General features: G+C 38.7%; 1 long non-coding RNA gene across 2 annotated transcripts in view; it reads left to right on the top strand.

Annotated features, from left to right (window-relative positions):
• Positions 1-25,082, top strand: part of LOC125616421 — a 56,714-nt gene extending 31,632 nt beyond the window's left edge. For both annotated transcript variants that reach the window (XR_007347048.1, XR_007347049.1), the window contains 2 exons: positions 19,970-20,072; positions 23,735-25,082. This is a non-coding gene — a long non-coding RNA (uncharacterized LOC125616421). The remainder of the gene's footprint in view (positions 1-19,969; positions 20,073-23,734) is intronic.
• The last annotated feature ends 134 nt before the right edge of the window (positions 25,083-25,216 follow it).

The following is a 25,216-nucleotide window of genomic DNA, read 5'->3' as shown; positions in this document are numbered from 1 at the left end:
TATATATATACACACACACACACACACACACACACAATAGAACATTACTCAGCATTAAAAGAGAATAAAATCATGGCATTTGCAGGTAAATGGATAAAGTTGGAGAATATAATGCTAAATGAAGTAAGCCAATCCCCCCAAATCAAAGGCCAAATGTTTTCTTTGAAATGAGGATGCTAACTCATAATGGTGATGGGGGCGGGGAGCATGGGAGGAATGGTGAACTTTAGATAGGGCAAAGGGGAAGGAGGGGGAGGGAGGGGATAAGAGGGTAGGAATGATGGTGGAGTGAGTTAGACATCATTACCCTAAGTAAATAAATATATAAATACACAAATGGTGTAAAAATACTTTTTGTACAATCAGTGACTTGAAAAAATGTGCTCTATATGTGTAATATGAAATGAATCGCATTCTGCCATCATGTGTAACAAATTAGAATAAATAAATTATTTTTAACAAAATAGACCCACACACACACACACACACACACAAAAACAAATTAGGGAATAGAATCTATCAGAGTTTAAGCAGAACACAAGCTCTGAAGAATATCAAATCAGAAATAGTGGTAGCTCAAGTTTTGTACCTGGTTGATGAAGATTCTGGGTTAAAGTATGAACTTTGAGAAAGGGCCAGTTGAAAAGTTCTGTGTAGTTAACATAAGACTGTGAAGTAAACTTGAGATAAATCCAATGTGCACTAGATAAGGAAGGGGAAAAAGAGGAGATTAACATTTACTTAGCCTTATTCCTGTCAATCATGGTCTACCGGTATGTTACCTCCAAAGTGACATTTAATCCTTATACCAATCCCGTGAGGGTAGTTATTATCATATAGACTGTCTACTGGAGGAAAGGGACTCAAAGACTCTAACAGTTTGTCTTAGTGAATGGCATAGAGAGATCTAAGCTCTGGTCTCTGTAGTGTCAAGGATTACATTATCTTTCCAATCTGCAAGAGTGAAAATAGAAAAGGAAAGAAGAAAACAGGACTAGGAAAGAGATGTTTTCTTTGAAGATACCCGACCAAAAGGAACAAGTAGCTCTTTAATTTCATGTTAAGGGAATTATTAGAGATCACATAGAATCCAGAATCATATTAATTACAGCTTGATGAGTGTGTGCATGTGTGAACCAAAAATAACTGCTATAATTGCTTATCATTCATTCCATAGTGTGTGGTTCTATTGCTTTCAAACATTCCTCTTTGACCCTTGTTAATAGTGAAGAACCACTGAAGTCTTAGTAAGCCACAGTAGCTGAGCTGATGTAATTTGTATCAGCAGTTTGCAGAGCAAGTTATCACATCTCCACAGAAGACAGAGAGCCTCAACAAGTTCTGTTTCCATTGGGACAGCCAGAGCTCCAACCTGTACTGCGAAGTGGGGGTTGTTAATTGTCCTAATTCTAATTCTCAACCTGTAGTTAAATCCACATGGAGGTCTGAGCTACTGATAGGAGCTTTTGCAAAGTATTTCCAGTGACCTATTTGGCCTCTGCCTGCTCTGTACTGCATTTTTGTCATTTTCTTTAAGCAATTCTCAGTGGTCTGGCTGGATGTATAAGTGTACAGCTGACTCACAGGCTGACTCAGCAGATTCATTGCCTGAGGATAGAGTTGCTGCTGGGCTCCCTGGATGGAGTCCTAGCTTCCTTTTTATAATGTCCTATTTGGAGAAACCTCTTGGGAACAGCTTGATTGTATCATGGTCTCTTCTCCTTGCCTCTGCTAAGGTGGTCTTACCTCTGTACAAGAAATCAGGCACAGCCTGTCTGTCCCTTATGGCAAAGTTTCTCTTCCCTTCCTCCCCTCCTTCCTTTCTTCTCTCTCTCTCTCTCTCTCTCTCTCTCTCTCTCTCTCTCTCTCTCTGATTTCTTTGTTCCTCTACTTGGCTCATCCTTTGCCGTTAATTTTCCTTGCCCACCTAGAACTCAACTTGTCTCCTATGAACTCTTTTCTGACTAATACATAGCTGACTTCAGTGTACAGAATTTTATTCTCTAGGATGTCCTTTGAGAGTTGAGAAATGCAACTGCCAATCTTATGGTTGAAAGAGAGCTGTATTCAGAAAGAATAAGTGAAAATATGATCAAGCAAGCATTTTCAGGTCTCAGTAAAATGCATTTTGCTGAAATGATAAGACTGAGAATACAACTTATAAGAAGCAATCCTCTAATCAAAAGAGCATAGCAATTCTGCCCTGGCTGTATAGGTCTCTCTTCTGGTCAGTGGAATGACCATCTAACTGGTCCAACTATATAGGATCCTTATAGAATATTTAGGGTATGGCAATTTCTGGGCCAGCATTTATATATTCCTTTCCCATATGTGTCAAATTGGGTACATGTGATAGCTATAAACACAATAACAATAACCAATAATTCCTGAATATCATGTCAGGGATTATTCTGTTTCAGTGTTTATCAATGACAATCTTATGAGGTATCTATCATCAAAATTTAATACCCACTTTATCTGTGAGAAAAATGAAGCTTGCAAGAGATAAAGTATTGCCATGGCCACTCAACATATAAAATTAGCATCAAAGTCAGTACTTTCAGCACTAGATACCCTTGTCCTGTAAGGCAAAGTGCAGATTAGAGACTCAGACAGGAGGAAAGGGACCTCACCACTCTTGGAGATGGGGAAGGAGAGGACAAAAGAACTCAAAGGTGCAGAGCACCACCATGTTTTCCAGGTACTATGTGATGCCACTTATAGATACTTTATAATTTAAACCTCACCACAAAAAGGAGGTTACTCTCATTATCCTCATTCTGCATTCAGTATTTTCCCCTTATGGGGATATGTTCCAAGATCTCCCATGGATGCCTGAAACTGTAGATTGTCCTGCATCCAATATATGCTCCTTTTTCCTATGCATACATACCCATGAAAAAGTTTAATATATAAAATAGGCATAGTAAAAGATTAACCATAGCTAAAATCTAATTGATTGACTGAGGACTTGCTTTGGACACCATCTGCTGTAGTTTGGATCTTGAGAATCTCTGAGAGGCCCATGTGTTGAAGGTTTGGTCCCTGCTGTGGACCTACTGGGAGGTGGTGGAACCTTTGTGAAGTGGAGTCTAATGGAAGGAAGTTAGGTCACTGGGGGTATGCTCAAGGAGATAAAGGATCTGGTCCACTTTCTGTCTCTTTGAATTTTGCTTCCTGGTGTCCATCATTTGAGCAACTTTGCTTCACCAAACATTCCTGCCATGATATTCTGCTTCACCACAGCACCAAAAAACAATAGAGCCAGTCAACCATGGTCTGAAGCCTCTGACACCATGAGACAAAATAAATATTTTCCCCTTATAAGTTTTCCAAGGAATTTTATCGCAGTAACAGAAAGTTAATTAACACAGCATCCTTTAACCTCAGTGCTAGGGATCAAACCCAGGGCCTTGTGCATGCTAAGGTCATGCTCTACCACTGAGCTAAGGTCATACTAAGTCATGCTAAGGTCATGCTCTACCCCCCATCCCCATCCCAGACCTTAACATTGTCTCTTTAATCAACTTCTTTGACTCTGCCAGAAATTCGGGAGCAGTATCTTCATTGGCAGACACAACCTCTCCAGTAATTTTTATATTTTCTAGAGGATTTCACGGTTTAGTCTTTGTAGGGGCTCAATGCTTCTGGTGCAGACATGTTGCCATCAATTGGAACATGTTTTCTGTTTACGTCTTCCGCCCACAAATTTAATACCTTTCTCTATCTTAACTTAGCACTTATCACACATTGTGGCCGTAACTCCTGCATTTGAGGTGTGACAGCAAAACTAGCACATATTTCTTTCCCCTCTTCACAATTTCACGGTTTGAAGATTCATTCTTACTATAGATCTTAACAACACGACACACTGTAGAGTATTGGTTGTTTACTCTTATGACCACGTGGCTAGCTAGGAGCTGAGGTTCACAAAAGAGGACCATGCCACATATCACTAGTATAGGAAAAGATCAAAATTCAAACTTTGAAATACATTTTCTACTGAGTATGTGTCATTTTTGCACCACTGTAATGTCAAAAAAATCCTAAGTCATACCATCCTAAGTCAGGGTCCATCCATGTGTGGAGATACAGGCTTGGCTCAGGGCTATTGGTTTATTTACCAAAGGCATTCACTTATTCATTTATAAAACAGCTATTCACTGGACAGCTAAGAAATATAATGTTCTATGTTGAGTGCTGGAATGAATAAAATTACTGGAGTTACAGCCCAGAGGAGGAGTTGGATACTAATAAAAAGACACACAAGAAAGATGTGATTATAAGTGTCACAAGTGCAGGCATGATGCTCAGAGAGTAAGCATCTGCCTAATTGCTGGGAAAGGGGGCAGGGAAGGCTTCCCCAAGGAAGTGACAGTTGGGCTGTCAAAGGACAAAAATTACAACAATGCAGTGTAAAAATCTTAATTGACTTTATTTTCAATTCTAGAATTGGGCAACACTTCATTGCATAAAATAGAATAAGTGGATGTTGGACTGAGCAGAAGAGATTGGTTTTGTAGACAGAGAAAAAATGAAGAAAGTAGAAATAAAGAACAAAAAAACAGATTGGTCACTTCAAAGTTACTTTCCTTGTTAGGTGGGCTAGGCAGAAGGGACAATAGAAAAATAACAAATTGGTTAATATCAGGTTACTTAAAGTTACCTTTTTCAGGTAAGGATTAAGGCAGAGGGAACTTCATCATCACGCCAATTAAAATTGCCTTGTATGGGACACTTTGGCCATTATCTCTCCTGATAACAAGTTAGTTTCAAGTTCAGATAACAAGTTAGTTTCAGTTCAGTGACATGGACCATCGGAGTGACTGACTCCATTTTGATTTTTAATCTATTGGAGTTTAATGTAGGAGCTTAGTCCAAACCAATAGTCTTCTATGATGCTTTTGAACACAGCTAAAATATAAAGTATGTGTAGGTGGCACCTAGGGATGAGAAGAGAGATCACTCCCAATGCATGGGAAAGAAAGTGCTAAGACCTTGCAGGAGGAGAGAATGTAACTCATTTGAGGAACCCAAAGATAAAAGGGAGAGCTTAGAAGTGCCAGGAGACTAAAAAGTCTGAGAAAAACAAGGCTCAGCTGAGACACATAAAATCACATGGTATTGATGGGCTCTTGACTCCTGGCATCCAGTAATTCTTTTATTTGGGCCGTCATCTTCCACAGTGCTGAGGGGTTCTGCACAGCTGTCAACCGTCTACTCCAGAATTTAAAGGAAAGCTGAGGAGTGAAGTAAGTACTGTACAGCAGAGGGTTTTAATAGAAGAAGGGGGACAGCTTGGCTTCACTATTTTTGGAAAAAAAATATTGGCTGTGGCTGGGTAGGACAAGAAGTAGTGTTCCTAGAGGACAGAAAATACCAATTGTGGTAAGCAGCCAGATTCCCAAGAGCGTGGGTTGTACACGTACATGGAATGGAGCGGCAGGGGAAGTCCTTTGTGTGTGAAAAAATCAGAAGACCATAAAATCCCTTATAGGGCTGGAGGGCTTGGATTTGCCATCTCCACCCAGATGAATTTATCCTGTGTTGGCTAAAGTGACCTGTGGTCTGAAACCACTAGGTGGGACTTCTGTAGGACCCTCTTAGGTCTGGTGGGTACAATAGTCCCAACTTATCTGCACTATCATACTGGAGTTTCAGTTACCCAGGGCCAAACTTGGTCCAAAAATACTCAGTGGATATTCCAGAAATAAACAGTTCATAAGTTTTAATTTGTGTGCCATTCTGAGTAGTGTGATGCTAACTTATACCATTCTTTTTCCTAATAAGTACACAAATCACCCCTTTGTCTAGAGCCTTCTCAGTATCAGATGGACTCCGATAGTACATAGTACTTGTGTTCATGGAAGCCTTACCTGGCCCTGAAGCATGAGAGTGGTGATATTGGCAATTTTATTACAGCATATTGTTACAATTATTCTATTTTACTATTAATTATTATCGTTGAGCTTCTACTGTGCCTAACTTATAAAGTAAACTTCACTATAAGTATGTATAATATACATATTATCCATGTAAAATATAGTTCATATAGTTTTTGGTATTATCTCTGGTTTCAATTATCGACTAGGATCTTAAAACCTGTCCTTTGCAGGCAGTAGGGGGCTACTATAGTCACTTTCAATAATACTGGGTCCATTCCTGGCTTCATGGGGCTTTTTGTGGTATGGGAAACAGATGTGCAGGGAACTAGAACCTTAAATGGTGACACTGACTGGTAGATCAGGATATCTGCCTGACCAGTAAATAGGCTAAGACTCTATAAACAAAGGCCATAGAGTACTTATTTGAGAACCTATATTCACTACCTGGCATCTAGGTCCTCCTCAGTCATTCCAGTTTTAGAATCATCTATTTCATATAACCCAGTCTCCGTAAGAATGGGTTCCTGCTGCAAGAACTACTACCCCTCCAATACTACTTATACTCAAGTTTGGAGAGCAGAGAATTTGAATAGCAAAAGATCCCTGGACTTGTTGCGATCCCATGATGTTAGCTGAATGCCAATCATCCTGTGATGTGATGCCCTACCTCCACTCACCAGCACCTCTGCTGATCTCCAACCTCATCAACTGAATTACCTGGATCTCATGTAGACCATAGCCACTTGTTGCCAGGTGTATTTCCTCCTATAGCTTCAGTAATCAACAGATACAATCTGGCTATCCTCCTGTAGTAGCCTGGACACCTGATGCCACCCATCTGCCAATTATCCGCTCATCTTCTGCTTGAACAGCTACTTTGAATCCTGGAGTCCATCTCAGCCTCTTGCCAGGACGACTTGTCTACCACCTGTTTCCCCTCCCTGGGACAGATGGCTTGTTTTTTTTTTTTTTTTTTTTTTTTTTGTGCTACCTTTGCATACTTGTGTTGGCTTCTGACCTCAGCAATCAGGTACTCTCAGAATCCCTGAGGCCTGGAAACTTTTCACTCAGGCCATATGGGCGTTGAAAAAATAGCTGGCTAAATTTCAACAGGCCATGCCATTTGCAGACAGAGATTGGATTAGTTTTGCTACCCTAACCCTGGATGACAGCTTATCCTCAGTTGATTGTGGACTTTCACTAATCCTTACCACATGTCCACAGTGCAGTATGTTTATCTTCCTGCCTCATTTCTTTCTTTGCTCTTTGGCTCTCCACACTTTTCCAGGGTCCTGAAATCCTGCCTAGTCACTGCCACATTGCTCTTCCAAGGGGAAATCCTTGACTTTATAAATCCAACTTCTGACAGGGCTTTTCTGCCAAACTGATAGACTGCCTTGAGCCATAAGCTGCCTCCATCTGACTGTGAGTCTTCTGTTGCCTGGGGATTCCCATGTTCATATCCTTCCTCAAGACAGGCCTCCATCTGGTTAGGCTATTTGGGTCCTGCCATTGGGGTCAATTCTGCATCCTTCACTGTTGGGTTCTCAGAAGTCCATCCTACCTGGGGTGGCAGTTAATATAGGACTTATGAATTGGGGTTCTGAGCCCAAACTATCTGGATTCAAATCTTGGCTCTGCTTTTTACCTGTAATTACAATATCTTTCAGCAGTGAGTTTTTCTGGACTCCAATTTTCTAATCTGTTAGTGGAGTTAATAGTTGTGTCTCTATTATTTGGTCTTTGGAATAGCTCCTGACATTGTGCCCTCTGGACCAATGTTAGTGATGATCCTTGGCTCCTATCTTCCCCCACTACTTTGCTGGGAGTGAGTGCTTGAATAGCTTAGGCTAATATTTCACACCTGCTCTCTGATCTGGCGTGGTTGGTCAGATTAGCAAGGTCACTTAGGATTCTAACTTGATCTCCAAATCACAGACCCTATAGTAATTCGAATGTAGCCAGAGAATAAACTTGCATCCATCCATCCATTGATTTATTCATTTGAGAAAAATTTTTCAAGCCTCTGCTCTATGCAAGCATTAGACCCAGAGCTTTGCATCTTTTGTGTCACTGTTCCTTGGGCTGGAATTCCCCAGGAAGTAAACTGATCATGTATGGAAGACTGAATCCACATATCTTGCCTCAATGCAGTCTGCTTTGTAAGGCAATGGACTCTCTGTCAGATAGTGTTGTCTATGAAGGCAGAAGCTGAAATGCTCCTCATATGCCATATGCTAATGTCACCACAACCAGAGTTGGATTGGGAGGGAAGGTTTAGAACAAGCCTTCCATGGTGCCACTTCCACCTGTGGGTTCCAGTCTCCAAGAGGCTCTGACTCATTTGCCATCCATTCCTCCCACAGAATGCACACTAATCCCACCCATGCTGTGCCCAGTTCCTGCTTGTCCACAGCCATTTCTGTACCTTTTTGTGTCTCTAAGTCCTTCAAGGCAGAGTCCCCATCTGTCTGAATTATCCCTGCCCTTCGCCAACTCAATGTTCTTGATTGCCATAATGCTAAGCAAGCACTCTGGGCAACTGAGAGTAGATTGTTTTTTCTCCTGGAATAAAATATAAAGCCACAGTCCAATATATCTTGGGCACTCTGATCAGATTTGGAAAAATGTCCATAATTAAAGCCTCCAAATTGAATGCTAGTTCTAAAAATTGGTTTCATTAGTAATGGGAAAACTATTTCAATGCATCAGATTATAGTTTTGCTTCTTTTAAAAAATAAATGAATTTTTAACAGAAAGAAGAGAATAAGAGGCTAGAACATAACCTGTTTCATGCAATTGAGTAAGAAAGTTCCTCTGAAGATTCTTTTGCCTTCTTTTTTTGTTTGTTTTAATAACTGTCAGATGGTCTTCAGTGACAGAGGTGCTAAAAGAAATGATTGGTGGACAAGCATGCCCTTTGAAAAATTTTCTTTTACTAATTTACAAAAGTTAATTGATTGCTTGATTGACTGCTGGAAGGATTGATGGTGCCTGGCTGAGGAGGGGTGAAGGACTCTTCAACGTGGCCTGCCAGCTGGTATGGGCTGGCAAACATCCATCTGGTACTTAAGTGGATATTAATCTAGACCATATCTAAGTGCAGCTGAAAGGCTCAGGGACATAGTGGCTGTCATGAGCAGCCTGGAGAGAAGAGAGGTGAATTCTCTTCTAAATGTAGACTCAGTTACAGGCTCACTGGGAATCAAGGTCAAATTGCTTCACCTCACTTGGTCTTGTTAACTCAGATGGAAAATTGGGTTAGAAGCAGATCATATATGTAGGAATGGCTGCAGCTACCTAGGGCAGCTTTTATAGGACTGTGGGGTCTCTGAGGAACAGAGAGTTAAGGTGAATAGTTAGACCTTATTAGGGGAGGGGGCAAAGTAGGAATATGTCCTTCTGCCAGCAGGCATTGTCCTGAGAAAATATTTTCCAATCTCCATCATCCATTCTTATCAAAAGTCTTTGCCTCCCCTTTGGACTTGCAGTGAAGATTATTGCCTAAATTTTGGTTAGGTTTCTTTGGGCTGTATGAAATGCAGTGGGCATTTTGCAAATGAGCAGAGCTTTTGAGATAAATGCTACTCAATGCATGCCTGGCCATACTGGATTCTTCCTCTATCTCACAAGTCAGCTCCAGCTGATTCATTATTCCCGGGGCTTTTGCTAAAGTGGCTCCAGGCATCTCAGGTTAACTTCTGCCCAACAGCAGTTCTGCCCCACGCATCCCAGACCCTGACAAGCAACTGTGTTTTCTGGCTTTTACTCAGCACCTCTCCACTCCCCAAATAGGTATTTCTGTCCAAATGTTTTACCAAACCAAATCTGAGAGGACTGACCATCAAAACTTCCTGCAGGAAGTAAATGCACAGCTGGATATTTTCCTAAGGTGGATTTATTGAACCCCTTTCTATGAAGGTAGTGATGAAAGAGCCCAAGTTAGGTATGCTTGCTCTCTACACCTCCAGTCAAGCGTAGCCTCTGAAAAGAGAGATAAATCGGTGTTATCCACTCACCATATAAAATGAAAATTTTCTGCTGGGTACCCATAGCTGGACAGGAAACCATTGATCATGCTGAACAAACATCCTTCAATAAATCTTTATCTCTTCCGAAGATAATTGGGAAGACAGTGGCTTCTGAGTTACTCTCTTTTCAGCAGTTGCATCCCTCTCACTCTTCTGGGTGTATTTGTTTCCAAAGCTAAAATGTACTACATGGCCCCATCCATCAGGGTGAAGGAAGCTTAGATGATTTCCTATTTCAGCTCCAATATGTCAAGTTTGAGAATTCTCTTAATCCACTGGCTTTGTACCATGCTTGGCATTTTCCATCACAGGTGGGCATGTCGTGTTGCTGTGCTCCTGGTAAGGCTAATCCTATTGCTCTGTTTGGATTCAAGACATCCACTCATTCTCCTTTTGTCATTCATTTATACATTGCACTTGTCACCCATCATATGCCTATCACTGTTCAAAGATAAAGCAAATCTGATGACCTACTTAAACATGTATCCTAGGATGTTGATGGAAATGAAATCCCCTGGAATCCTGGCTACCTGGTCAGTGTTTCTAAACTGGGCAGCAAAAGGAAAGGAAATTATTTTGGTGGCCATACGTACAACCAAACCTATGCCTTTGTCACTCCTGAAAATCATCTGAAACATTCAAAGCTTTACATTTAGTATTTTTGATTTTCTAAATTCTTAATTAGCTGTGTAGCTGGTACATCAATATCTTAGACCTCATATTCATTTTTTTTTTAAAATCTAGGTCATTATAATGTATAACTTTTAATAAAACCTTCCAACTACAGAAATGCAAATCACAGAAGCCATGAAAGGCCCATGAATCAAAGCCATCACCTCACACCCAGCTGTGGTAGTTACTTGGTATTCGAACAATAATCTTTAAATAGAAGAGTGTGTTTTTAAACACATTGGGCCTCTGCAAGGGGCCAGCCCACATGATTAAGAGGCTCAGCCTCTGTATTGCATTGTTATGTGCAAATATAATGGAAAAAATTTTCAGTGTGGCAAAAACAAACGCTGACTCTTACAAAAAGATTTTGCCAGAATCTATTGAGTTTAAAGGTCACCAAGACAATGCAGATGGTTCTTTTCTGTAAGTGTATAAAATGCTAAAAAAGAGAAGGCTCCTATGAACAGAGGAAGATGTCAGCTTGCACTATAAAGTTTGTTTGAATGAATTTGGAAATAATAAATTACGAATGATGAAGAATGATGAACCCAGTTTCCTTTACAGGGGAGAAATCTAGAAAATTCATGTTTACCATGTGATCAGAGTCAACCTCACCAACAATGGAATGAATTGGCATCATTTGCCTCCTGGTGGGATGCTCCAAGGGGGACAGAATGTTGCTTCTATAGCAATCCTCCCCAAATCATGTAGCCTGAATCTAATCATGAGACAAACACAAATCGAGGGATATTCTAAAGGAAACAAAAAATAAATAAAACCATTTGACTCTTAAAAAATGTCAAAGTCATGAAAGAGAAATAAAAAAGGAGAAACAGAGTAGATGGAAAGAAAGGCTTAGAGCCCAGACTACCTAAAAAAAGATATAAATTAAAGTTTGGAATAAGATTCTCTAACTACTACATACCACTCCTCTGCCTATTTATCTGTTTACATACCTATCTATAATTTTAGCTATTCATATCTCTCTGTGTGTGCATAATCTCCTCAAAGAAGCTCATTCTCTTTCATAATCTTTAAAATATTATGAATATTAAGAAATTTAACACTGATAAAATGAAATAACAGCATGAATCCTCTATCTCTATATAATTTTTGCCAAATTGTCCCATGCATGCCCTTTTGAGCAGGGGTCTGCAAACTACAACACATCCACTCTCTACTTTTATAAGCAAACTTCTATTGGGACAAAACCATGTCCATTTGTTTACATGTTGTCTGAGGCTGTTTTCACACTACAACCACAGAGTCGAGAAATTGCAAAAGAGACCATATGGTCCATAAAGCCTAAAATACTGTTTGGTTTTTTATGGAAATAGTTGGCTGGCCAATCTTTGCTTTAGAGAATTTTACTCCAATTTTATCCAGGGTTAGAGTTTGCACTCAATTCTCTGGAGCTTGCTTTCTTCTTAATCTGTTAGCTTCTCGCCCTTTCTTTGTATTTGCTAACATATTTTTGAAGACCATAGACCAGTTATTTTGTGGAATTTCACCCACCTTTGGTCTGATGCTTCCTTGTGATGAGATTCAGATTATGCATGTTGAGCTGGTACCACTAAAGTGATGTTGTATTCCCACCATATCATACCAGGAGGCATATGAGGTGGAATTGGGGCAGTCCTGATGATGTCAGCTTTAGTGGTTTGGTTAAGGTAATGCCAACCAAAAGAAAACAGATTTTGCTCTTCTCTAAAGGACATTATTTAGATGATTTGCAACATTCAAATGCGGGCTACCTGTGAAGTAAGAATAAATCTAGCAATGTCATCTACTATTTGATAATTGTGCTGTGGTTACGTATACAAATATCTTTATCCTTAGGAACTTGGGCTAAAGAATTTAGGAATGAAAGGGTTATTATAATTGACTCTTCAAAAAATGTCAAAGTCATGAAAGAGAAAGGAAAAAAAAAAGGAGAGACTCAGTAGATTATTATCAAATGATTCAGCACACAGGTGTGCACAGACACATGTACATGTCCACACAGAGAGTAAACATAAAAATGTTAACCATTTGACCAGTCTAGGTAAAGAGTATGTGGACTCTTATTATGTGATTTTGAAATCTTTGTGTAGGTTTAATTTTTTTTTAAGAAACAGGTTAAAATAATAACAAGCCTACACAAAATGGACTATAGTGAGCAGAAGGAAGGTAAAATAAGTGAGACTGAACTTGGAGACCATCACCACCTTGGTACTGCAAGAGGCTTTTGTAGTGACCATCAAGGATGAGAAAGGGACTTGCATAAGGAAGAAACCTGGTCATGTCCATGCTCCCAGCCCATGGCATGTACTCACTCCCTGGATAAAATTGATTTTTATTTAATTGAATTGAATGCCTCAGTGGAGTTTTTAATTTACCCAGAAACTACAACTTCCAAATCTCTTCGAGGGAAAAACAAAACAAACAAAAAAAAAAAACCTAAGAAAGAAAAGTACCGCAAGTAAGCTAAAACATTTTAGCTATAAAATTAAAGCTAAATTGTTAAAGGGTGATGTCTCATATAAGGTCAAAACGCAAAAGCACACTAGAGTATAAGGCATTTGCAAACAGACAGGCCTAAAACAAAACTACAGAAGGGAAGAAAAGCAGCAACAGACCAGACAAACGGACAAATGAAAATGTAGAAAGCAGATGGAGAAAAATTAGTGCCATGTAACTGAGACTGACAGGGCAAAAGCATGAAAATACACTGGGTGTATCCTTTTTTTTATGCTGGGGATCAAACCCAGGGCTTTGTACATAAGTGCATGCTGTACTACTGAGTTATATACCCAGTACAGGGAACAGTCTGCCATTAAGATAGAGCATATATGAACTGAACAATAAATTATCAAATATTGTAAATAAAGAACCGTTAGAATGGAAAATGGAAAATATCATAATTATAGTGAGAATTCAAACACAAATTTCAGTCTTTGACACATCTGAGAAAATAACAATTTTTAAAAAATTATATGGAAGATTTCATTAATGAGTGCAACACTAATAGACATATATCAAATACACATCTACAGAAACATATTATTTTGATGCCAATGGAGTATTTACAAAGATGGATTATAATCAATGCTAAAACGAATCTAAATCCAAGAGTAGAAATTCTATAAGTCGTATTTTATTATAATACAAACAAACCAAATGCTTAATATGAAATAACATTCCATATAAAAATACACACTTAAAAATTATAATTATAAAAATAATTAACCAAAAAGCTCTGAACATTTATTTTTTTAAAGTTTTAATTTTGATTGAAATAAAGAACAAAATTGCCTTTAAGTTTTTCCAAATTATTTAATATCAAATTATCACTATCAAAGATTATCTCACAAAAAACTACACTCAAGAAATGCACACACTTATTAATTTACTGTTAAATATGAAAAAGATGAACCAAACTTTTAATTCTAGAAGCAAAGGCAGGAACCATAAAATCTTCCTAGAAAACTCATAGGAAATTTAATGAAAATAAACACAAAAATTAATGGATTAGAGTAAGTAAGACTCAAAAAAATTAAGAAAAAAATGAATTCTATAAAACTGCCACTGAACATGTCTGTGGTTAGTACTAAAACTGAAAAAATCCCCCAAAATGTATGACATTAAATGGATAAAGAGGTTATATGCACGGACATGATAATAAATAAAATAGTTATGACGGAAATCAATATATCATTCAAGCTTGATAACATGTAGTTCATTGATAAATGGTATTCCAGAAAATATAAATTATCAAGCTTACTCAAAGAAGTTAGAAGAGACAAGTAGAGTTTTAACTGTGGTAGAAATAATAATGTCAATAAACTTCCTACAAAATAAGTGTTCAAGCAAAATCATTCTTTGAAAGAATTTTATCCAATGATAAACTGTCAAAAGTATAGTAAACCAATGTGAGAGTCTCAATTAACTGTATGAGACTATAATAAAACTGATAAAATACTTTAGACCATCAAATAATGAAATATATAGTAACCAATACAAAAAATACAATAACATGCAAAAATGGAAAAGCTAAAGACATTCAACAAGCTGTCTAGATAATATGTATGAAAAGGTATTTTTAACCACAGATGGAACTTATTTTTAAAATTTAGAAATTGGTAAACCACTAACAAAAGACATAATTTATATTCTGACTTTACAATATATCCAGAAATTTTCTGATGGATTATATTTAAGTCCCAAATATATCATAAATAGAACTAAATAATGGCAGATATATGTTAAACAGTAGACCATAAAAACTATTATCAAAATAGCAGACTTTCTGGGCTGGGGATGTGGCTCAAGCGGTAGCGCGCTCGCCTGGCATGCGTGCGGCCCGGGTTCGATCCTCAGCAACACATACAAATAAAGATGTTGTGTCCGCCGAAAACTAAAAAATAAATATTAAAAAATTCTCTCTCTCTCTCTCTCAAAAAAAAAATAGCAGACTTTCTAAAAGTAGTATTAAAGGCAGAATCCATGAAGAAAATCATTACTTGTATTTACGAAATAAAAATTTAACAGTTATATAGGAAGAAAATAAATTAATTATAGAAGTAAGCAGAGATCTGAAGGCAACACATGAGATTGACAGGGAAACTGTGTCTTGAAATCTTAAAATTTAAAAAAAAAATGCTATTAATAATTAGAAAACAAATACAAATAATCAGCTAACCTACTTTCAAGTTATGTGCCAAGTTAAAAAAAAATTGAAATTGGCACTTGAAATCAGCTCATTTGTTACAATTTGTTTTTTAGTATTGTTTATAAACTTCATAATTGAGAGAGGGAAAATTAAAAATCTAAAAACAGTCTTTACCTTAAATTATGGTACATGAGTTTCATATGACACAAGGCAACCATAAAGAATACTATCATATTTTATCTATTATCTATAATGTACAAAACATGTTGTGTATATTAATAGGAATTTATGCTTACGAGTATACTGTTTTATGGAGTACTATTTACAAAGTAATGCTACATTTTTAAATATAAAAACATCATTTTCGGAACACTTTCATCCTTGTAAGAAAAGTATATTTGTAAGAAGTTTCCAAGATTTTATCAGCAATTGATTGGAAGACTTGAGTGAATTTCCCTATTTGTAATGCCTTTGGCCTTACAATTACACTTTAACATGGCCCACAATCTCCACCTGCCCTAGAGGAGCCATGAATGACCAGGAGGAGCCATGTCTCATGGATGCTGATGATCAGGTGCTCAGCAAAGTACACACTCTTGGCGCTAGTAGGTTTACAGTAGAGTGGGGAGGTGACCAATAGACAAGTGGACAATGTTAGTGAGGCAATTACAAGTAGGTCTAATGCTAGGACTCACAAGTAGGCAGTAACTGGGTATTCCTTAGATAAAGAGGTCAGGGTGGGTGTGCTTCTCAGAGGAGACAACACTAGAGATGAAACCTGGAAGATGAGCCTAAACAAATCATGGAGGACGTCAGGCAGCAGACGGGAATGTTTGAGTTGAAGGAAATAGAAGATGGCCGCTTCCTAGCAGAGGCAAGCCTTCAGGAACTGAAAGGAATCAGTGGTGGCTGTGAGACAGACAACATGTGAGAGATGTGGTCCAGGACAAAGAATTCAGTTCTTACTCTAACTCAATGGGGAGGATCTGGAAGTAACATAGGGTCTGATCCACTTGGAGACTGTGGAGAAATGGGCTTGGTGGAGGGCACTAGAGAGGCCAGGCTGACAGGGACACTGTGGCAGTGGTCCAGTGTGAGAAGGTGATCTCACTAATATTCTGCAGAATCCAATAGCAATTTTTAAAAACACATTTTCATAAGTAATGTCATTCTTGACTGTAGGTAAAAATGTGAAATTCTAGAAAAAGATAGGAGTCTTCTAGAATTCTCTTTTCAACTTCTCTGGTAACTTTTATCTCCCCGGAATACAAGTTTTAAAAGGGAAGATAGACAAACCAGAAGTATTCGAAATGAAGTGGCTGGAGACAGGCAGATGACAGAAAGGGAGTGATGAGGCGGAAGATCCTGGTTGGAGGGGAAGTCACCCAAGGGACATCATCACAGCAGTGACACTGACTTAGGTGAGCTCTGCGCCTGGGCTGGAATTGGATCCAGTGAGTGGAAACTTCAGGAACCCTGATTATAGCTGTAGATAATGAATAACCTGTTCTTAGTTAGAATAGCTCAAAGAGGTGGCAGTGGTGAGGACAGCAGAGAAGTAAAGAAGAAATATGGCCCTTGAATAACATTGCGAGTTGTCTGATGTCCTCCCCTACCAGGAGTATTCACCATCTACTACATTGGTCATCCCATTACTGCAGTTTTCCAGGCCAAGAATTTTGAGGCCATTCTTCCTTGTTTCCCACTTCTTTTCTTTATGTATACCATTCATCCAATCTACAAGCAAATCCATTTACCTCTACCTTCAAAATGTTCCCAGCATCCAACTCCTCACCACCTGTGTGATACCTGCAAGGGTACATCTCCCAATTGCTCTTCTTTCCCATCCTTTCCCATTTCAGTCTGCTTGCTCTTCACATATCAGCCTACAAAATTCTTTGGAATACTTAATTTGGATCATGTTACTTCTTTGTTTAAAATTTTTCCAAACTTTTTTTTTTTTTTTTTGTATTCTTGAAAGTAAAAATCCATCGGGCACAGTGGCACATGCCTATAATCCCAGTGGCTCGGGAAGCTGAGCAGAAGGATCACAAGTTTAAAGCCAGCCTCAGCAACTCAGCCCTAAGCTACTCAGCAAGACCCTGTCTCTAAATAAAATATATAAAAAGGGCTGGAGATATTGCTCAGTGGTTAGGCACCCCTAGGTTCAATCCCAGTACCTAAATAAATAAATAAATAAGAAAGAAAGAAAGAAAGTAAACTATTTGCTCACAAGACTCTGGTACTCCTCTTTCTCCACGGTTCCCTCCTCCAGCCATGCTGTTCTCTACTATTTTCCAAATTCTGATAGCATGGTTTTTCTCAGGGAGAAGGCAACTGGTTCTTCCTTCTGCCTTGGATGCTTTCTTATTAGGTATCTGAAACACGAATTTCATCATCTTTTGCAGCTATCTACTGAAGAGAGTGACTTTCCTGTGTGTTACATGAAATTTCCTTTCCACACTGTTGAAGAATGCTCCCTGAGAGGAGTGAGCTCTCTAGTTCATGGCTTTCCTTTCAGTGCATAGAACATTACCAGACATAAAGCAATTCTGCAGTAGTAGTGGTGAATTGATGAAGTCATTGAAAACACTTTAGGAGTCAGAAACCATAAAGATGCTAAGGAAGAAAATATGCATTAAGAAACAAGTCTTAGGGCTGGGGTTGCAGCTCAGTGGTAGAGCACTTGCCTAGCATGTGTGAGGCTCTGGGTTTGATCTCCAGCACTACATAAAACTAAATAAACAAAATAAAGCATAGTGTCCATCTACAACTAAAATTATTAAGAAAAAAGAAAGAATTCATAGATTAGAAGAGGAGGTGAAGTGAAAGATAGGCTGGGAGCAGCTGTGTGCTGAGAAACAGCCTCATGGACACTTGCCTCATGTTTATTGGTACTTCATTAACCTTCATGGCTCCATGACAAGGGCATGTGGTCTTCATCCTGAAGGGGCAAATGGGTCACATGGTGGGGGTTCTTTAGGAGCAGAGATGATCAGTTTTATATTTTAGAAAGATAGCTCAAAGTGCTTCGTGGCGCTGGTGAGGCAGGCTGCTGCTGTAATATTCCTTATTGGAGAAGGCCCATGGTTGAACTTAGACCATATATCAGAGGCAATGGAGATAAAGAAATGGCTTTTAGAGACAGGTAGGAGGAAGAAACCTAGAACTCAGTAATTCAAAACCGTAAATCAAGCATACTCTTGGGAGGCAGATATTATTTCCAGAAGCTGTCTCACCTTATCTACTAGAGTTGTTTCTTTTTATGTCATTTGATGAAACCAATTAGAAATATGTTCAGAATGTCTTCTTCATCACAAATAAGGTTGTCATCCTGCACATTCAGGAGAAATAGATGTGACTCTGACAACTCTCAGTCCTATATACAGTTGGCAGTTCATCATGCTTAGTGAGTGACAAAACACTACAAATAAGGACCCTAATTCTCATAGCCCAGTGCCCTAAGCCACAGAGAAACTAATAAGATAATTTGAACATATTTAATGGTGGCACTCATTCACAGGAGTGTTATCCATTTTATTTAAGCCTTATCCTGATATTGAAAAAATCTAAACCTGTCACCAGACCAAATTGAAACTCCTCTTTCTCTTTCTATAGTATTACAAACACTTTTAAAATTCCATTTAAAAAAAATTGGTGCCTTGTAATTATATGTGATAGTGAGATTCATTAATGCCATATTCATACATGTACATAATATACCATCATTTTTTGACACTGTTGGCACTCACATGCAGCCAGACCCCTAATCCCCAGGGATTCTGTTTAACTCCAAATCCAGGACTCTCTGCCTTGACTTCTCTATCCAAAGAAAGTATCCAAGTTAGAGGAACTTTGGTTCTCACATATAGAACCAAAGTCTGGGAACATCTAGCACCGGAGCAACAACTGCATGAAGAAGAAACATTGCAAAGTATGAGAAAGGTTTTTATTTTTTCAATTCAGAAATTTGTAGTAGATCCTGGGGAATGTGGTTAAAACATAATAACAACAATATTTTTTAAAAGCCTGTGTTCAGATGAACTCAGTGGTGGCATCATTAGAATCAGGGCAACACAAAGTCCACAGAAAACCAGATAAAGTTCCCAGTAGAGCTAACTCCAGTTTCTCAGCCCTTAATTTGACATTAAACTGGAGTAGACTTGGCAGGGTGTCCAGTGCCTCAATGTCTCTAATGTAGATTGTAGTGGAGGGAGATTATGTCTCTGAAACTAGGGCTTTGTGATAGCTGTGAGATGGCAGAGTACAGCAGATACCAGAAAAGAAGTTGACCCTATAGGGTAGACTCTATGTCAGGGAATACTTGTCAGGAAAGCATCTGGTAGTCAGATGTCAGAGCCCAACAATCTGTTTCCACCATGCAAAAATCATTGCCACCATGTATTATCCACACAATGAATCCATCACATCATTCACTGCTGGGTAAGAGGTATGGAAAATAGAGAGTTGTCCCTCTTCTGCCTAAACTTCCTGTCCAGAACATGGTATGACACAGCTGCACCAGCAACCCCTAGGAGATGTCATGATTTATTCCTAAGACCCCACAGGGCCCTTTACTAAGTCTTCCACAGCCGTCTATTGAAGGGCGCTTTCTTTTTGATATAACAGGTGCAAACAGCAACGGGGCAATGTGAAGTCGCCCTGATTTGATGGCAGGGGCACAGCCTACTGCTCATCTACACTTTATTTTCTTGCTTTTGAATTCACAGGTCATAATAAAGCATTGCATATCCACAGACCAGCAAGAAGAATTAATTAAGAGGAGCCTTTTAATGTAGAAAGCAGCTTACTGAGATAATGGAAAAGGCTTTGGTAAGACTTGGCTTAATAGGAATTTCAAGCAATTCCTTGCTTGTTGTACCAGGGATTTTTACTGTTATAGACAGGATGAGCAAGCTGTTTAAAGAGCTTACTGGCAGAACTGGACTCAGAGGTTTCAGCAGAGATGGTTTTGGTTCAAACAATCAGGGCTGTCTTAGAAAACAGCAAGCAGAGAGCATAGACTTGTTCTCTCGTCACTGTATGAACATACAAGTCTTATAAACCTCTCAGATAACGTAGAAACTAGAAGATTAATTTGAAAGGCAAGTTCCAGGATAACAAACTTGTTGCCTGTTTCTAGATTAAAAATATAGAATGAAGGAAAGAGGAACCAAATGCAGAGGATGGGCTTTGACATTTGAAATGCATGGGCTCATACCTAAATTCTACCCTGTACTTCCCGGTAAATTCCAGCTAATAATTCCCACCTCATAGTAGTGTAAATATTAATTGCCAATAGAACATGTTAAACATATGGTACTCTGCTATAGTATGCAGCCATCCTCTGTGTAGGATACATCAGGGAACAAGACACAGACACTTCCTTAGGGAACTTTGTAATGGGACACACAGTGGATAGATTATATTCACTGGAAAGAAGAAGCCCTTTTCATCTGAATTATGGTACATTAACTGAACAACTGGAACACAAAGCCAATTGAAATGAATGCATTTCAAGGACATGAAAGGGCTTCAGGGGAAAAGAATGTGGTTTATCTTTTTGTGAGCTGGCTAGGGGTAAGCAGAGGCCCAAGAAGATGACTGAGTATTTAGCATCACTTGCTTATCTCACTGCCTCACAGTACAGTTTTATGGATTTTTCTCTGGGTCCAAATGCTACTTTTCATAAACACCTATGCCAGAAATTCAGTGGGGCCATCTGAAGGGCTGTTTGTCTGGAAATTAGCTTGATTCACATCTGAATTACCAATGATTACCAATGATTAGTTGATTACAGCTTGACTTGAGCTTCAATTGCTATGAAGTGCTATATGTCACCTTAAAATATATTCTACTGCAGGCTGATTCTATTTGCTTCTTGTTGTCTCCGTGGGGCTGAACTCAAATTCTCTTAGCACACCTCTTGGTGGTTTCAGGGAACACGTGCATGTTCTCCTCTTGTGATGTTTGGTCTACCTACTTAGTTAAGGATTGCAAAGAGTAGTTCCTTTTTTCCAAGATAAGGAAAAGAGCCCTTTCATGGGTGGCAATTTCTTCAGTACAAATGCTATTTCTTCTCTGGTAATGATAAAGATGATGAAACTGAATCCAGGGCATTGTCCTGAAGCTTTTTTCAACAGAGCAGATCTGTATGGCCTTGAAAATAAGTAGTCTTAAATAAGACCCTGAGGCAAGGAAACATCCAGAAGAATATGCATTTGCTGGAATAACAACTTTCTAAATATAGCAGCAGAAATCTTTCCTGATGCAACAGAAAATTCCAGGATGGGCTTCTGAGAAGAGGCTGACCTATAGCAGTACATCTGAAGGAAAAATAGACCCATAATTGTTATTTTCACTGTATATGTACATATACTATTAAGGCACAATTCTAAAATTCCAAATAAAACTCTGGGTCTTTTTGAAAAAAAAGACAAAGTATTTATTCTGGCCAGGGCCAAAGGGAGCAGAAGGCAGACATTTCCTCAGCCCAAGACAAAAGAGTGCAGGTGAAGAATCAGCTTTAAGAACAAACAAACAACACAAAGAAGCAGGGCGGAAGAGGCAAGTACAATCATAAGACACATTTCATAAAGTGTAAAGCACCAAGTTCTCGAATTGGCATACCTACTCAGTAAGTAAGCTAGCATTAGCTCCATAGTTTAAAGACATTGTGGTCAGGATGCAAGTGGGTGGGGGTGTTAGCTTCTATGCGAGTGGGTTCTTACAGGAAGGGTGTGCCAATGTTGTGCAGGGTGAGATATCTGAGCAGAATGGGTTCAGCCTGACTTAACTGTCAAATCAGCTCATAACAATACAATATTATACACATACAATATGTATATATTAATTGTAATCTAAGTGTATTACTGTTAAGACCTCTCATGCTTGCCCTCTGATTTTATCTTCAGAGCAAGCTTGAAAGCATCTATTTTTATTCTCACTTACAAATGAGGCTACCAAGGCTGAGAGAAGGCAAATGGTTTTCCCAGGTTCATACAACATCTATCAAGAGAGAAGACTGAGATGGGGAATACAAGGTTTTTTTTCCCTCCAGTTACAAATGTTTTTTTTTTTTTTTCTCCACAATTTCTAGAATGCTGTTTTGTTTTCATTTTCCTACTCAGAGAAATTGCCTAGTGATTCCACCCTGAAACTCTTACCAGGAACAGGTACCTCTCAAGACCTTCCCATTCCACATCAGGGGTTCCCAAACATCAGTGCACCTCAGAGTCTCCGGGAGGGCTTGGTGAACACACAGTACCAGCCCCTCTTCACATTCAGTAGGTTTGGTTGGGGCTGGAGAATTTGCATTTTTTCCCCATTGAGATATACCTTCTATACCAAAAAAAAAATATTGAGATTTATTTTAAATAATATAAAGATCACCCATAAACACAACTTAATTATTAAAAAAAAAACTTTACTTACGTCAACGACTATCAGCACAGTCTAGTTTTAGAACATTTCATCACCCAACACAGATCCTCTGTGCCTGTTTGAGGTCTCTCCCAGTTTCCACCCCTAATCCTATCAAACATCAACTGGACTGCCAGCTATCTCTATAGAATTGTCTTTTCTAGATTTGTACAACATGATTTTGCATCTTTTGTCTTTCTCATCTAACCTCTCACATGTTTTGTAATTTTTTTGAGGTCTACCCATGTTGTAGCATGTATCAGACCTTCACTCCTTGTTGCTGAAGAGTCTTCCATTCATTGCATAGATCATAATTTGAGTATCTATTCATTGAGAATGTACGTTCATGACAAATTCTTAGATGATTCTGAAACTGTTATTCTGGCGATTACATTTTGAAATCACTTTGTGAGATCAACAGCTCTCAGTCGTAAATTTCGAGAACCATAGTTATTAACTGTGGCTGCCTATTGGAAGCTCCAGAGGAAATTTTACAAAATACTGTGTCTGGGCCTCATCCATATTGTGAGTTGGTCTGAGGTAGGTTTCAGGAATAAGTACTTTTATAGAACTCCCTCGGTGATTCAGACGTACAGCTGTGGCTGAGAACTACATCTCTAAATCCTTGCTACTGAATGTGTGTGTCATGGATGAGCAGCAGCAGCAGCAACATAAAACCTGGTATCTTGTTGGAATCTCTGACTGTTAAGTCCCACCCTAGAATTCCTGAATCAGACAGAAAAATATCATTCTAACATCCTCAATTGATTCCTAGACTCATTGGGTTTTGAGAACTACTCTCTACAGCAGGGTCTAATGCTGAGGAGCAGAAAATAGGAATGAAAAGATGATTTCACTTTCAGACCAAACAGTAATGAGATTTAAAAAATTTTAAAAAAGGACTTGAACAGGTGGTTCTTTTCCTTTAGTCTGAATTGCTGAGATTAGCTCTTGCATTGATCAAACCATGAGATAATTGCTGACCTTCCTCCCACTGCCTGTGGCTACAGATGAACTTAGTGAGAGAGCTGGGTTAAACTGCTTGCTCTAAATAGATCTCATTCCCTTTCCAGGGAGTGTGAATGGGACATACTAATGAGTTTTATCTGCACCCATCCTAATGAGGATGTACTGGGATTCATCCAACAATATCTTATCTGAATTGCTGAAGCACTTTGGATTTCATGGGACCTCAACATTTTGATGAGATTAATTAAACCAGATGAATATAACTGTTTATTTTTGGTGAACCTGTTTAGTTCTAGGCATGGGTAAGTAAGTACTAGGGTATGGAGATCAAGATGATGTAGAGTGTGCCTGGAGGGACTAGGTATACTAAGGGATACAGAGGCTCAAAGAGACTTGGTGCTCAGTGTGATGATAATAACGGAAGCCACAGAGCTTGGGATGTAACTCAGTGATAGAGTGCTTGCCTGGGATGCAGGAGGTTTTGAGTTCAATCCCCAGCATGCCAAAAAATAAAATAAAATAAAATAAAAATTATGGAAGCTCCAGAAGAAAAGACAATAACCAATCTAGGGAATAGAGTTTAGTCAGGGATGGATCCTGGAGGAGATGATCATTGCAATAAGTTTGGATAGTTTGCATAATGATTTAGGTTATAGAGATGAGAAAGGGGCATTCATTGGCAAAGGAAAGAACTAGGGAAAGGACCTAGAAATATGAAAACACTTGACATCTTGCTTTTGTTTTAAGTTGAAATTTTGTCTTAGAATATTGTTTTGGATACAGGAGCTCAGATTTGTATATTTTGTGGAGGGTCAGCAGAGGAATTCATGCTAAATTTTGAACATGAAGCAAGAAATACTTTCAAAGCAGAGAACTTACGTCAGCTCGGTTTCTAACAATGAAGCAGACTGCAAAAAGGGAATGACTTGCACTGCTTTGAACCTGGGAGCTCTGGCAGATGGGGATCTATTCAGGGTCACTATGACTCTTCTCACCTGGGATGGGAAGTCTGACAACTCTCTTCTGGAGTCTTGTGACATGAGGATACCCAAGAACATGTTGTGGAAGAAACTGACAACCACTCAAATGGAGAGTCCACCTCTGACACAAAGAAGCCCAATGGGCAAAAGGAAGCTAGGCAGGGAGCTCTAGGTGTATTCTCCAGAAGTGTAAAATATGAGATGGAGCCATGAGTTCAAATCAGATCTTGGAACTCACCAAATATGGCAAGAGTATGAGTAGAGCATCAAACGCCAGGTCATGTTTGATACAGATTATCAATCAATGCCAATTTCCCTCCCTTCTGTAGCCCGTTTCTGTAGCAAGACTCTTAAAATCGAACCCAGATTCCAATTTTCATTTGCACTATTCACCTTTACTATAATTTTGCTTATTTTAATATTCTGACCTTAAAGAGAGGTCAGACTCTCCCATTGTTGACTGTGGACTTCTGCAATAGTCAACTTCATAACCCACTTGAATCAAAGTGTCGAATATGTTATGTCAAGAAATTTGTAATGTTTTGAACAACCCACAATAAAAAATTAAAAAAAAAAAAAAAAAAAAAAAAAAAAAAAAAAAAAAAA

Source organism: Marmota marmota, unplaced genomic scaffold (genome assembly GCF_001458135.2).
Source record: "Marmota marmota marmota unplaced genomic scaffold, marMar, whole genome shotgun sequence".
In the NCBI taxonomy this organism is placed as follows: Eukaryota; Metazoa; Chordata; class Mammalia; order Rodentia; family Sciuridae; genus Marmota; species Marmota marmota.
The sequence above is the reverse complement of the archived record's forward strand: the minus strand, read 5'-3'. Positions and strand labels throughout refer to the sequence as shown.